The sequence below is a fragment of the Lepidothrix coronata genome, unplaced genomic scaffold (genome assembly GCF_001604755.1).
Source record: "Lepidothrix coronata isolate B3197 unplaced genomic scaffold, Lepidothrix_coronata-1.0 Scaffold153, whole genome shotgun sequence".
In the NCBI taxonomy this organism is placed as follows: Eukaryota; Metazoa; Chordata; class Aves; order Passeriformes; family Pipridae; genus Lepidothrix; species Lepidothrix coronata.
This window is the reverse complement of record NW_016690333.1, coordinates 648,132-661,674: the sequence shown is the minus strand read 5'-3', so window position 1 is coordinate 661,674 and position 13,543 is coordinate 648,132. Positions and strand designations below refer to the sequence as shown.

General features: G+C 38.6%; 1 long non-coding RNA gene across 1 annotated transcript in view; it reads right to left on the bottom strand.

The window, feature by feature from the left end:
• Positions 1-3,183: 3,183 nt before the first annotated feature.
• Positions 3,184-13,543, bottom strand: part of LOC108504143 — a 17,935-nt gene continuing 7,575 nt past the window's right edge. Inside the window, exons 2-3 of the long non-coding RNA XR_001877012.1 lie at positions 5,350-5,585; positions 3,184-3,239 (exon numbers count right to left, since the gene is read on the bottom strand). This is a non-coding gene — a long non-coding RNA (uncharacterized LOC108504143). The remainder of the gene's footprint in view (positions 3,240-5,349; positions 5,586-13,543) is intronic.

The window sequence follows — 13,543 nt, the reverse complement described above, 5'->3', positions numbered from 1 at the left end:
GGTTCATCACTGAAGAGCAGTAAAGTGGGTTTGCTCCCCCCTTGTTTCTGTGCTGGTCCCTCCTGCAACATGCATCTTTCATCACATCAGTGTGACAGCTGAGATTAGTGGTACCCTGAAAACCTAAAACACTTCCATGTTTGATTTGATAGTCAGGATTTCCTTACCCTTACAGTTTAGCCATGAATATATCCATTATGGTCAGGAGGTCCTTCCCAGGAAACACCACAATGCAGGCACATTTATATGCCTATAAGCTAAAAAGCGCACTTGATTGCACCACTGTAACTAAACGATTACACTGGCTTTGGTGAAGTTCACCAAGATGTGAGGAAACAGTTTCTGTGGTTCACATTCCCCTCTGCAAGACAGTATCTAAAGAGACTGTGTGAGCAAGACAGTGTGTGAGGGGGAAAAAAGCACCACTTAAAACTGAATGAACACAGCACAAAAGTACATATGAACTTTTAACAGCCCAAAGAGGATGACATGGTCCATGAAGACCTGCCCTCATAACCTCAGGAAATACAAATCAATCTGTGTTTCATCATTTGAAACTTGAACTTCTAGCTAGTAGCTCTGTGCTCTTCCCCCTGCCTTCTTCAAAAACTCCTCCTTGAGCTGATTTACACTATTTGCTTCTACTGCTGACTTCGGCAGTTTGTTCCAGACTGTATTTCAACTACCCTTTGTGTAAAACTGTTCTGTCTGAATATATCGGAGTCCCTAAATTCTGGTACACATATTGGAGTGGTTACAGAAGTAATTTTACTGTGGCTGGCAGCTGGCCTAACTCGTGCTCTGATCTCTCCTCCCCTCCCTCAACCCAACAGTTAATACTTCGCCATCAAAGTCAGGGCTGCTACAAAGAGAGGCTGCTCCAGCCAAGTGCCCAGGGGGACAGTGCTTGAACTTGTCACATACTGGCAGGACACTGTGGCCAGAGCAGCCTCCCTAACCTTTAGAAGGAGACCAAAGTAGGGAAGAGCAAAGAGTAAGCAAATAGAGAGGAGCAGGACTCTACGTCTTACTGTGTTAAACAATTTGATCCTATTCACAGACCCTTTATCTGCTTTCCACAAACGTTTTCATAAGTGTTGATTAAAAACAAAACTGTTCATAGATCTAAAATATATTAATATTTAAAATAAATTTTAATGTAGATATTTGTGGAAACTGAACTTTGTTCATTTTTTTTTTCATTTTGGATGAAAAAAGAGGACTAAATTTATTGGAGTCTCAGCTGCAGCTGTAGGCTGGCAATCAAGTGGCTGTAGAGAAGTGGAAGAGTGAATAGCAGCCTCCAGATCTTGAATAAATTGTCAGCTGATCTTAAACAGGAAGTACAGGATTCTTAATTTTGACTTCTGAGGATCTGCATTTTCTAAAAGATGATTATTTGCAAGTGTCTTTTTAAATCCACTTTTGTGCATGAACTAAGGTTAGCAAAGAGGCAGATAATCCATCAAGTGTGCCATAACTTTTAAATGAAGGTGACATATTTTTCCCAGTCAGAACAACTTTCATCAGGAATATTTTTGGAAATTTAGAAAATCTCTTTGATGTCAAAAAACTGTTCTCACATTCTTTTGAAGCAGACAAAAGGTCAATGTTAATTGCAATATGCTGTAAATCATATAGATTACTTTCAAGAAAATATTTAAGGGAGATATCTTATATGTGACATTCATTCTTCAGCCAGCCAGACACGGATGATGTTTAATTTATAAAGATTTAAAAGGATGGAAGTCTTTTGCAAAATACAGAATTTAATGAAATTCTTCTGTTTTGTTACCAATTCACAGATATCATCACTTCTTATTTATGGAGAAAAGTGTATTAATCATCACATGCAGAGTTGCAAATTCAGCAGAAACATAAATTATCAGCCCTAAACCTCATATTCTTCCAAAGGATCCATAAAGCTAAAGTTTTGAATAGCTTGGAAAGAACAAATGGACAAGAAAAGATAATGCATCTTTTGAAACACAAACCTGAAAAGATGTTATGCTCAATTACTCTGACAAAAGATTTGGAAACCAACAATATCCCCTGTGGAATACCACTGCTGAACTGGAACGCTAAATCAAAAGCTCAAAGTTAAGCAAGAATAATATACCATAAGCCACATTAAATGTGTGTCATCCTTAAAGCTAGAACCCACTTGGGTATTTATGAAATAACTATTTCTACTTTTAGGGGGTGGGGGAGAGAGAGGGGAAGAGTTCAGATTAGTAAAATATTAGTAGAAGTACCACTCTGGATGTCACATGGAGGAATAGTGGGACTGGGCAGGATGCATCCCCCACTGCAAGTCCTCTAGTAACCAGCCAGAGAGTTCACAGGTTGTTTTACAATCTAAACAAAGCTTCATAGACAACAAAAAACCTGACTAGAACCAAGGCAGGGAAGGAGCTGCTTGGACGGGGTTTAGAAGGAGCTATGACAGCTATGGAGGTCAACAGAAGGCTGCTGTGTACAACCAAGGACTTCCAGCAAGCCACTGGAAAAAGGTGCTGCAGGAACCTCAGCAATGCCATGTTGCAATGGAAGACGTGCTTGTTTTATTTTCAAGGAATGCTTTCAGCCAAGATGCAAAAGGAGCAGGGTTTGCACGAACAAAAAGCTTCCATCCTCCAGAAGAAACAAGGATGCAGCCAGACACCTACTGTGGGATCAGGGCAGGGGAGCTGTGGGGAGAGATGTTTTCCAGGCAGCTGATGTTTGGGAAGCTGCTGCATTTGGGACACATCTATCCCGACACTGATGTTGAGTAACAAGGAACGGAATGTGGGCTGTTTCTGAGGGACAGGAATGACGTTGCCAAAAATGCACTAAGAATACAAGTCCAATTTAGGCCAGTCAGTTCTTGTTAGCTTCACTGAGATGGCAAGTCCATAATTTTGGCTGCACAGAGAAAAGAGATCATCGTTTTGAACCACAGGCCTGAGATGCAGAGCTGCTGCACACGCAGCCGGGGAGGGCCTCGGTACACAGTAGGTGGGTGCTGGATACCTTGAGTTCCTGTACTAGGACATAAGTGATAGGGTTACATAAAAGTAAAGAAAACCTAGGAAAAATTAGGTGAATTGTGTTATAATTTTAGTGTACCTGCTCTGGATGTTTCCCCTGAATATCCAAGGTCTGTGCCCTAGATAACAGGGGTGCTGTAGGATCAGCTCTGCTACACTCCTTGTTCTCCAGGCAGATATGCCAGTCAGCATGGGATCGTTACTCACCTGTAAAAGGATGAATTTGTTGATTGATGTTAAAGGCTGATAGGGAATTTGAAAGGACAACAAACAAGGAGAAATACAGAGCACACAACTGTGGTTTTAAAGTTAATGGATTTTTCCCATCAGGTAATGCTGCATATGAAATAATAATGGTGCTAACTAAAACATTAGTTACTACTTGATGATGACACTTTACATCTTTCTGTAAACCTCTTATTGACACTAGCAGAATCTCCTGTGAATAAGAGAGAATAATGTCCTACATCAATATCTGGCATATGTAATGTGTTTATATAATCCAGTCCTCTTCACAGAATTAATTTGATCTGTCTGGTTTGGATCTTGTACTGCTGGTTACCCGTGCTCCCCGTGTGCTTTTATTTCTTGAAGATGCAGCTTGTTCTGTTTTTTTGGCATCTTGGCTGCCTATTGAATGTGGGTAAAAGCACAGACTTGATGGAAGTCTACTGACAATCACTGTTGCTGAACCAGAGCTGTGTTCGTGTGCGATACAAACAACAGCCACTCATCCTTCAATTTGTGAACACCAAATTGACAGGTAGCTCTTAGAGAAGTTTCACTTCTAAATTATTAAATAAAAGAGAAAGAAAGAGGAAAAAAAAAGCTAAGAAATTAGCGACAGTTACTGAATTACTCCATTGAACAATATTGATTGACAAATTCAGTCCTAAAAATCAGAATTAAAATTAACTGCATTTACCACATCAGTCAGTCACATTGCAGAGTTTGAAAGTATGGCATGAAAGATGAAAAAATGCTGTGAAAGATAAAAGCAAAATGCAATTATAATATAAAAAATATTTGCAAATTATATTTTATACAGGAGTAACACATCCTCGCAAGTTGGAAAACTTTGCATTACCCAGAGGGAGTAATTGCTTATCTTAAAAATTTTTCAAAAAGTTCTAATGCAAGGGATATAGCTATCAATCAAAATCAAATTAAAAGGGTTTATGGCAAATGAATCAAAGCAGTACAATTTTATTTTTCTGAAGAGATTTATTTACATAGTGAGATTAAAAATGTCTCAGATTTATGCACTCACTCTAGAAACATGAATTTCCTAGCTTTGAAACCTTTAATGCAATAACCTTTACCCTGGTTTGAGATAAGCCTACATCAGCACTTATAAAGTAAGGTCTTTCTAGCTGTTTGGTCCAGTATAATAAACCATCTTCCTCCTTCTGCATTAAATGATAACATTTATTCCTTTAAAGTCCTCTTCCTTTAATCCAGAATTTTCATTCTGTTTTCCTCCTCTTCCATAGTTCTACCTCCAGATCTAGAGGAATTCCAGGAAACTTTCCTGAGAGATTCCTCTAAGAAAACCAAGAATATTTCTCTAGAAACACATTTAGAATTAAAATGCTTGTTTGGAATAAAATCAGTTGTAGCACCTCCTGGGATTACACTGGAGACTTAAAAGATCCACAGTTTTACTTTCTCTGCTGATGCACCACAGGGTGCACCCATCCAAGGAAGATTGCTATACCAAAGGAAAAATCTGTGCTACTTATACACACATGGGGTAACACAAGCACAGAGAAGCACATTTTCTTTGCTGGCTTCTGTCATTAAAATCGTCTTCCTGGATTTAATTATTTAATACACCAAAATAACAATCCTAAGTAGCCATCTCATCTACCACCTACCTTTCAATTCACTTCACTTTTCCCAGATTTTGACCCACAGTTTCCCCTTAGGAGTAGGAGTACCCACAGAAGTTTTATTTCTTACCAGCCTTCAAAGACTCATATTTGTTTTTCCTTCTTTTTTTTTTTTATAAAGTGCATTGCCAATAACATACAAAGAGAGTAAATACAGCTAGATCAGAGTATTACAGGAAGGACTCATGGAATATTGCCACACATTTTTAAAATTGTACAGCTGCCCAGGACTGGTAAGCTGCTGAGCTGTGCTCGGTGTTCTTCTACAAGTAAAATAGATGTCCAAAGCACAGAAAGAGCACCTTATTATTCATGGTGCATCTTAAGCACTGTGGCAGTTTCCCTCTGAAAAACCTGAGAGGAGGAATTATTAGCAGGGCACTGAAGGGACATGCTCAGTTAGTTAACAAACAAGGCACACTTACTTCGTTAGGCTGTGCCATACATGGATACCTGCTTCCTGCGTCTCCATAATCACAGTGACAAGGAGCAGGACTTCTTCTGCTTGCTATGAAGCTTTCTGGATCATTGGAGATGATTTTCAGAGCCTTGCTGCACAGATTCTGCCAATTTGTGTTCAGGTTCTTTTACAGGCTGGAACAAGTAGCTGAACAAGCATCTGGCACAAGAGGTGAGTCCGAGTGCCCAGGCTGGACAGTACCTATGGCAAAGCACAAGTAATCAATAACCAAACTCCTTAGAATTTACAATTGTGCCAGACAAGCAAACCAAGTAACCAACACCACTGACACAATGGTGGTCAGGGGAGAGCTGAGCTCATTCAAAACCTGCCAGAGGTTTATTCTTTGATCCTTTCCTTAATTTTCTTGCTCATCCTATTTTGTCTCCTCTCACACAAACTAAATTCTTGTGACATACCAAAAAAAAAAAAAGGTGTTGTGTAACACAGGTGCCCGACTACAGCCTCAGGCACCATGCAGCTGTCCGGGTGGGGTATGTGGTCCATGTCTCAGTCCCATTGACCCTTTTTATCCAGGGCAAGGGAGTATCAGGGACAACCAGCAGCAGCACTCTGCTCTTAGGTGCTCTTTTCCTGTGCAGCTCCCAGGTCATGAGCCCTGGGCTCGTGCAGAGCTGATGGGCTGTGCACAAATGTCATACGTGCCACATATGCTGTGCAAATCTGCTGCTCTTGGGTGGGGACAGCACAGCTGTACTCCACCAGCTCAGCTTTACTTCTGAGAATGAACAACAAAGGGCTGGTGCTTCCAGTGTATACTGGATTTTGAAAGTGCTGATGAGCTGTCTTTAACATTAGCAGGTATTGCAGGAGGTGCTTTGTATGAAACAATGATCTAATGAATGCACAACAAGCTTTTCTGCAACAGGTGAACAGGGTGTGGCAATACCTTGAGATCAAAAGAAGGTAAATGGCCCTGTTAGCAATAAAGATTGACCACTACAGTCCAAATAATTCAATTTAAAATACTGCAAATCTACTACTGCAGCATATAATATCATCATGACCGCATCTATTCTAACCCACTGATGACCTCGGGGAATTTTCAAGAATATTAGTTCCATTTTCTGTCCTTTCATCCCTAATGTATACAGGCAGACTTAGCTTTGTCTACAACAAGAGAAGCCATTATGTCTTAAGAAAAAAAAAAGCCGCTCCCATTATCTGAATGCCAAATTTCATATAATCAATTCACCAATATCCCACACCAGCCTTTCAGCTGAGCTGAATGAGATGGGCTCAGATCTCTAAAATTACCAGGAGAGAAGCAACATTTTTGTCAACTGCAACATGAAACCATAGCAAGAAAAACACAGCCGACATGCTAAAATATGAAAAACTGCCATTATATTTAAGACGTTTCTAAGAAAGAATATTACATTTATTATTGTGAATAAATTTACAGATTTACTATCCATCAGGCATTAAGCTTTATTTTTCTGTATAAAATAAATATAGCTGGAGTATAAGATTATGACTTCACTATTATTTCGTAAAACCATTTAATTTAAACAGAGATGCCTATTCACCTGATACCATAAAACTGAAAACAGAACCATCAAATTATTGTACAAAACAAGCACGTTGTACATGAAGACAACATAGGTAGACTTGTGAAACTGCTGGGTTTTATCACTGTTTAATGATTTGTTGCACTATTTATAGGATAAACAATAAATCTTACATGATTCATCATATTAGCCAATAAATCATGAGACAAATCATTAGGCAGAGTGATAAAATCAAGTGTTTTAGAAATAAGTTAATCTATGATGCCAATGTCTAATCTAAACAGTTGCTTAAAAACCCTATTTACTAATCATTTTTACATAAAGAAAGACTGATGATTATGTAGATTAAACGTGTACTTATTTCTATAATCACATGTTCTGTGCTGGTCTGTTTAGAAAGAAAGAAAAAGATTAAAAAAATCCACTGGAAAAAAAGTAACGTGATTTTCATTGTATTTGTATATTTACTGAGGGCTGTGTGCACCCCTTTTGAGTCTGCCTTTGATTCCAGGGAAGAAATGGTTAATTAAAGCATGCTGCAAGGTTGCTGGACAGATATTATCTTCAGCTATGAATCCCACAATATCTTAATTAACAATTTCATTAAGATGTGATGGCTGGTTCTAATGCTTCTTCATTCTTCAGTCTGAATATAACCCTGTAGACTTTCTCATTTGTGACAACTGTGTTTATAGCTTCTCTACCCATAGAGCTTCATGGCACTTTGAATTATGCTCAAGAGTATATGGGCATCACGTCACATTTGTGTGCCTGATATCATACATGACTAGCTGCGCTCCAGCCAGGGTCCTTAATGTACATTCTACAGATGGACTACCCTCTGAATGCTTAGCCAGATATTAAGTTAAATCTTTTTGGAGTCAAGCTTGTTTCACATCAGTTATACAAACATATTGGTTCCTTTAAAAGGACAAATGCACTGAGAATAAGACAGGGAATCTAGGTCGGAAATCTAGGAAAATCATTTTAAATTTTAGTTTGGCCTTTAAATGTGAAAATCTCTTCCTTTGGGAATTATTGTTATCTATAGAGGGTTTGTTTTCATTTACTTAATCCCAAAGAGAAGTAGGTGAGCAATATTTATCAAGAAGTAGGTAAGCAGCATAGTTGGCTTAACATGAAAGAAACATAAACAGCAAGGCAACCCCCCTCCCTCTCAGTTTCTGTTTTGTTTTAAAATGCAACAAATCTGAAAAGATAGTGACAAACCAACATGATATTTCTCCAGCACAGGATTTTTCCTCAAAAAAGAAAAAAAAATGTGAACATTTGTATGCCACTGCCTATCCTCATCTATTTATCACACTGGGACTGTGTCATACCTACTGTAACTTCTCGATACGGATAATCTGGAGAACAAGGTATTTTCCTCTAACTGAAGGAATATGTTTGAGTGAAAAAATAAAAAAGGCATCTGTAATTAGGGCTGTGACCAACTGTTTACCTGTCACACAGAGCTGGGTGAACAAACCCCTCCAGCTCACCAAGTACTCTGGGGAATGGAAAAGGAGGGGCAAGCCTGGCACTGGGAGGGGGGCTGTGTCAGAGAGGCTGAAGGGAGCAGAGGGGATATTTTTGGGTTTGTTGTTTTCCTGCTCTTTATCTCAATCCATACAGCATGTTTTGTAAAAGATGTCTGAGAGAAGACTGGAGAAGTGATAGCAATTTATGCAGTACAGGCAGAGATTGTTCTTTTGCATTTTTGTTTGGTTTATAATGTGCAGGCATCCCATACATGTAAAATGTAATAACCAGGAGCACACCAGAATCACACGCCTTGTTATTCTTTTAGAACCTGCTTATCTTTTGCTTCACTTTTTCCTGATGACACTTAAGGTCAGATTTTTAAAGGCACTTAGATGCCTCATTTTATTGAAATCAATGGGAGCTAGGTGCTTAAACATCTTTGGTGAACTAGCCCTTTAATGTTTGTTAACAATGCCTCAGATGAGGGTACATCCCAGAAAACATAATAATTGCCTGCCTTTATTAACTGTGCTGTGTCAAGATAAGATAGAATCAAGTCCTCAGACTCATCTCCTCTCAATGATTTCCTAAATGAGATCAGTTCCCACTTACATCCTGAATGACCAAGGGTGACTAAATCAGAGCAATGAAGTATGTTTACGTCCTTGAAACTCAAATCATCTTGCAGACACTTCTCCCAGTGTTGCTGATTCGTATATTATCAAGTTTCAAAATGTTTAGTGTTTTTCTTCAACACTCAGCTGTAATCATTTTAACTACAAGAGAATATTTCCTTTTTATCTTCAGGTAAAGATGAAGCTTTTCCCCCCCCCCCACCTTTAGGAGCTTAGACTCTCACATGTGAACTACAGAACTTCAGAGAGAATAGGATTATTTCCTTGTATTTTTGCCCTGAAACTTTTAGTCTTGTGGATTCACATACACTTGTTCATCAATGTATCTCACAAAGCAGGAGGATCTCCAAGTCAGCCATGAAAATACATCTCTCATCTTTGTGGAGAAAAATTAAAAAGTCAGGAACTAAACGTTTCTAATAGAAGCTTCTGGATTACTGGTAAGGAAGAAGTAAGGAAGAGAAAGGGAGGGACTGTTTTCCTGACAGACCTTCAGTGTTAGCGGAGAACCTTTTCAAACACTAGAAAGGGCTTTGGATGAAGCCCCGAGCTGAACTTCCTAAGGCTCAAGCTCAGACATTCCAGCATTTCCCCTGGAAAGGCAGATTTCCATCAGTACTCATTTCTACCTTCTGCTTAACTAGGGACACCCTCAGTTACTGTATTCTTGGCGTTAACCTTTCTCCATTTTTGTCTCCTACAAGCACAGCAGTCACATGTTCTCCTCTGGAAAATCTCTACTGAGTGTTATGTATCTTATGTGCCAACCAGGAGGTGTCCATGCTTTCAAGAGGAAGACATATCTGTGCCTTTAAAGTCATTCAAATATATTTTTTTGCTGCTGTGATGCTCTTTTCCATTGCTGTCTCTCTATTTTCTACTCTCCTCTTTTCTCTGAATATTTTTGTCTCCTGTTTCCTTCCATTTTTCCATATTCTTCCTTCTTCTATTCATTTCTCTCCAGCTCTCCCCGCATCTTTCTCTCCCCTCTGATCACTTTCAATTCTGCTTTTTATTTTCTCTGCTGAAAACTAGTTGATCAACATTAAACAAAGCAAGCACCAGTCACCACAGGTACCAAAATTTTAAGTCACTATGCCCAATCCACGTTTAAAGCCATTTGAAAACATGCCCAATTAAAAACTCTGAGGGTTTCTATTCTCTCCTCAGGCATCTTCTCATTCTACTTTCTGCTATCCCCGTGCACTCTTTTCTTCTTACAGGGAAGACACCAGAGGGAAGAGATATAAGCTGACAGTAGTACCCAATACAACAGACTGACCAGATAGTTTCATTTCACAATCAGAAATGATGGCTTGACTCACAGTGTCTTTGCTCATTCTCTCCTCTCCTCCCAGCCCAGTTGGTGTCCTACAAAGAAACACTCAGATATGACAACAGCTCTGTACCTTTACCTTGTTTTCCTTTTAATCCTCCCCATAGTGAGGGACCAGGAGACCACCACTCTGGGCAGTGGGCATTAGATGCTAGTGCACCATGAGATGTGTTTAAACCATTACCATTTGTCAGAACAGTGAAAGATTTGAGTTCAGGCTTAATTAACTGCAAGAGATCCTCTCAACTTCTCACACTATTTCCCTCTAACCACCATCAAAAAAACCAGCCACATTTTAGAGGTGTTTTATGCTAGTTTTTAACCTAATTTTCTTTTCTCTTTGCTGATCATCAACTGATTTATTGGAAGCCTCACTCTACACCTGAGATACACAGCACACAGGGATTATTTTTTAATCTCTCCAGAACTGCTAGGGAGAAGACTGAATTCGTGTTGCATTTCTGCAGAAGCAGGCGACTCCTGGCCACGCCACCTCTCCAGGGTAACTGCTTCTAAAGCCTGCTAAATCAATTTTAACACTCTGCTGTTTAATAACAGCATAAAGCACAGCCCTTGCGTGGATTTAATTAGAGCCATGCAATCGACATAAAGCGCAAAGAACGGTGCTACATTGAGAGAAACCCACTCATTATCTCAATAAATTCCAGACTGACTGGACAGGCGCTTCTCAAAAATTAAATTTTTGAGGCATTATGATCAGTGGAACTACCCCAACAGTCACTCACAGATAAAACTGTAATATTTCTAGTACCTCCCCTACGCACAATGTCTGTTGACGTCAACAGGACACCCTGTGTCCATTTACATGCAGGGCCAGGGCTATTTCATACAACAGCACTGAAATGCCTTTTTCCTATCACTATTCAACACAGATGTTTTCAAAGTGTTAATCAGGTCGTGTGAGAACTGCATGGCTACAAAACTGAGTAGGCACTCAAACTGTATTCCTGTAAGTTTTTCGTATATCTAGATTTTAGAGTCAGGGATTAAGAGGTTCTTATCTAAAGACATCCAAAATTATTTCTAAAGTAGTACTGCAAAAACATTTTACAGTGAATTACTTTTTAAAACATATTTTAAACAGAAACACATCACCATATTTTCTGTGGGCTTGAAAGCTTATGTTAAGTTTCCAAATAAGTCAATTCTATAAAGATAACATCTTTTCTTTAAAAAAAAGTGTTGCAAGCTAATACAGTACATAACAAATAAGCTTTAATTAAAATTTAAATTGAAATCTGTATTGGCTAATCACTCCTGAACAGGAAATATTTTAAGACAAGGTTTTCAGAAGCTCTCTGGTCAAATGTTTCAGTGCTTAGTACCTATAATTAGGGTAAAAAATGTCAAACTCTTCTGTTCATGAAAGTATAAGTAAAATTTACTAAAGTGCTTGCTGTCCATCTGTTCCTACCGTGACATTTACAACGGAATTTCTACACAAGCTTAGCACCCAAAACGCTGAAGTCCTCTGGGAATCTGGATGTGTTTTGACAAACAGTAGCTTAGCCCAGGTACAATCTCTGCTGTTTTAAAATCTAGTTCCAGCTGCAAATCTGCCCTGTAACCACCAGCACCACAGTGCCATGTTTCTTTTCTTTCACACACTGGTTCTGAGGGATAAGGTAGTGCACATAATACATGCATTAGTACAAAAAAGATCATATTTTTTTTGTTTAATTCACATACAACTGATTTTCTGATTACCTTATTACATATCTGATGACTGTTCTGTGTAGAGCCACTCAAATCACATGTGAAAGTGAGCTCCAGATGAAGACTGAGTGAAAACCCTCCCCAGAGATCAGTGCACAGTCAGATTTGCTGACCCATTAGCCTGTTCATTACTGATGGAGGTAAATAGCTGTAAGAATATTAACAATGAGACCTGAGGCAGCCATAAAGCCCTACCTAAGGTGATTTGAGATATCACCTATACTTTTAACCCATTACAAATAAATCAATAAAAGCCAAAGTCAGCAAAGTGAATACATATCATACTTAAATCTAATTAAAGGTTAGTTTTGTACAGATCTCCAGCAGTCTTCAGTAGGGATAAGTTCATCTTCCAGTCATGATCTCCCCACACATATCAACACTACACACTACTGAAAGCACACTGCTGACTTCCAAAATGGTCTCTGAGAGATAACGACTCTTTTTATTGTGTTTTGATTCATATTTTATAATAAAGTAACTTTTAAAGTTCCCCAAACAGGCCATTATGTTTTCCTAATAACAAAAAAATCTGCATGGTCTTTAAAAAAAAATAAAAATCTTTTCATAAGCCAACATTTATATTTTCTATTGAAAAAGTGCTACTGCAATAAAGTGGTTTATGTAAATATATTAAAAAAAAAAAAGCTGTCAAAACCTGCATGAGTTGTTTAAGCACTAGAAATGAAAACCAGCAACAATGAAGATGTGCTGCCTTCGTATTTGGCCACGTGCCACCACTCTAAAGAGGAGTCCATCTAGAACATGCACTGCATTACCCTGTTGAGTGAGGTATCGGCTTTTTTTTTCCCCCTCCCCAAAGTAAAATATTTTTTGACATGCAACTCATCCACAGCCACTTCACACAGCTTTTCTTTCATTTGCATCCTCATTAGGAAAATCCTGTTTTATAGAAGAGAATGTGGAAGTGGCTCAGTACAGAGTGAAAACAGGGAACCCCACATCCGAGGTGCTAATCCAAACGGAGCTGACAGCGGATAGAACGCGAGATCCGTGATTGGCAATTTAAGCAACACTAAGTGAAATATGAGCAGCAACATCACATCACAAATCATTGAAACAAAGGGACTCAACCTTTTTCAGGTTAACTTAATAGGGGCTGGACAAAACAAGAATGGACACTTTATAGGAAAAGAAATATAAAGCAAATTTTTCGAAACACTTCAACCATTCTGGGAATAATATTTGGGGGGATAATGCTTTAACTATGATTTTATTGAAGAAATAATACATTTTGACTCATCCCAATGCTTTGATTTTATTGTTAGAAAATCTCCAGGATTATAAGTGAACAATGCCAAGTTTTAAACATATTGTAATGGAGTCAATTTTCAAACCAGTTCCAGAGAGCCACAAATGCAGAAGCCATTAACAAATAATGGGCTTTCTGTGCATGATGATTTTTTATTT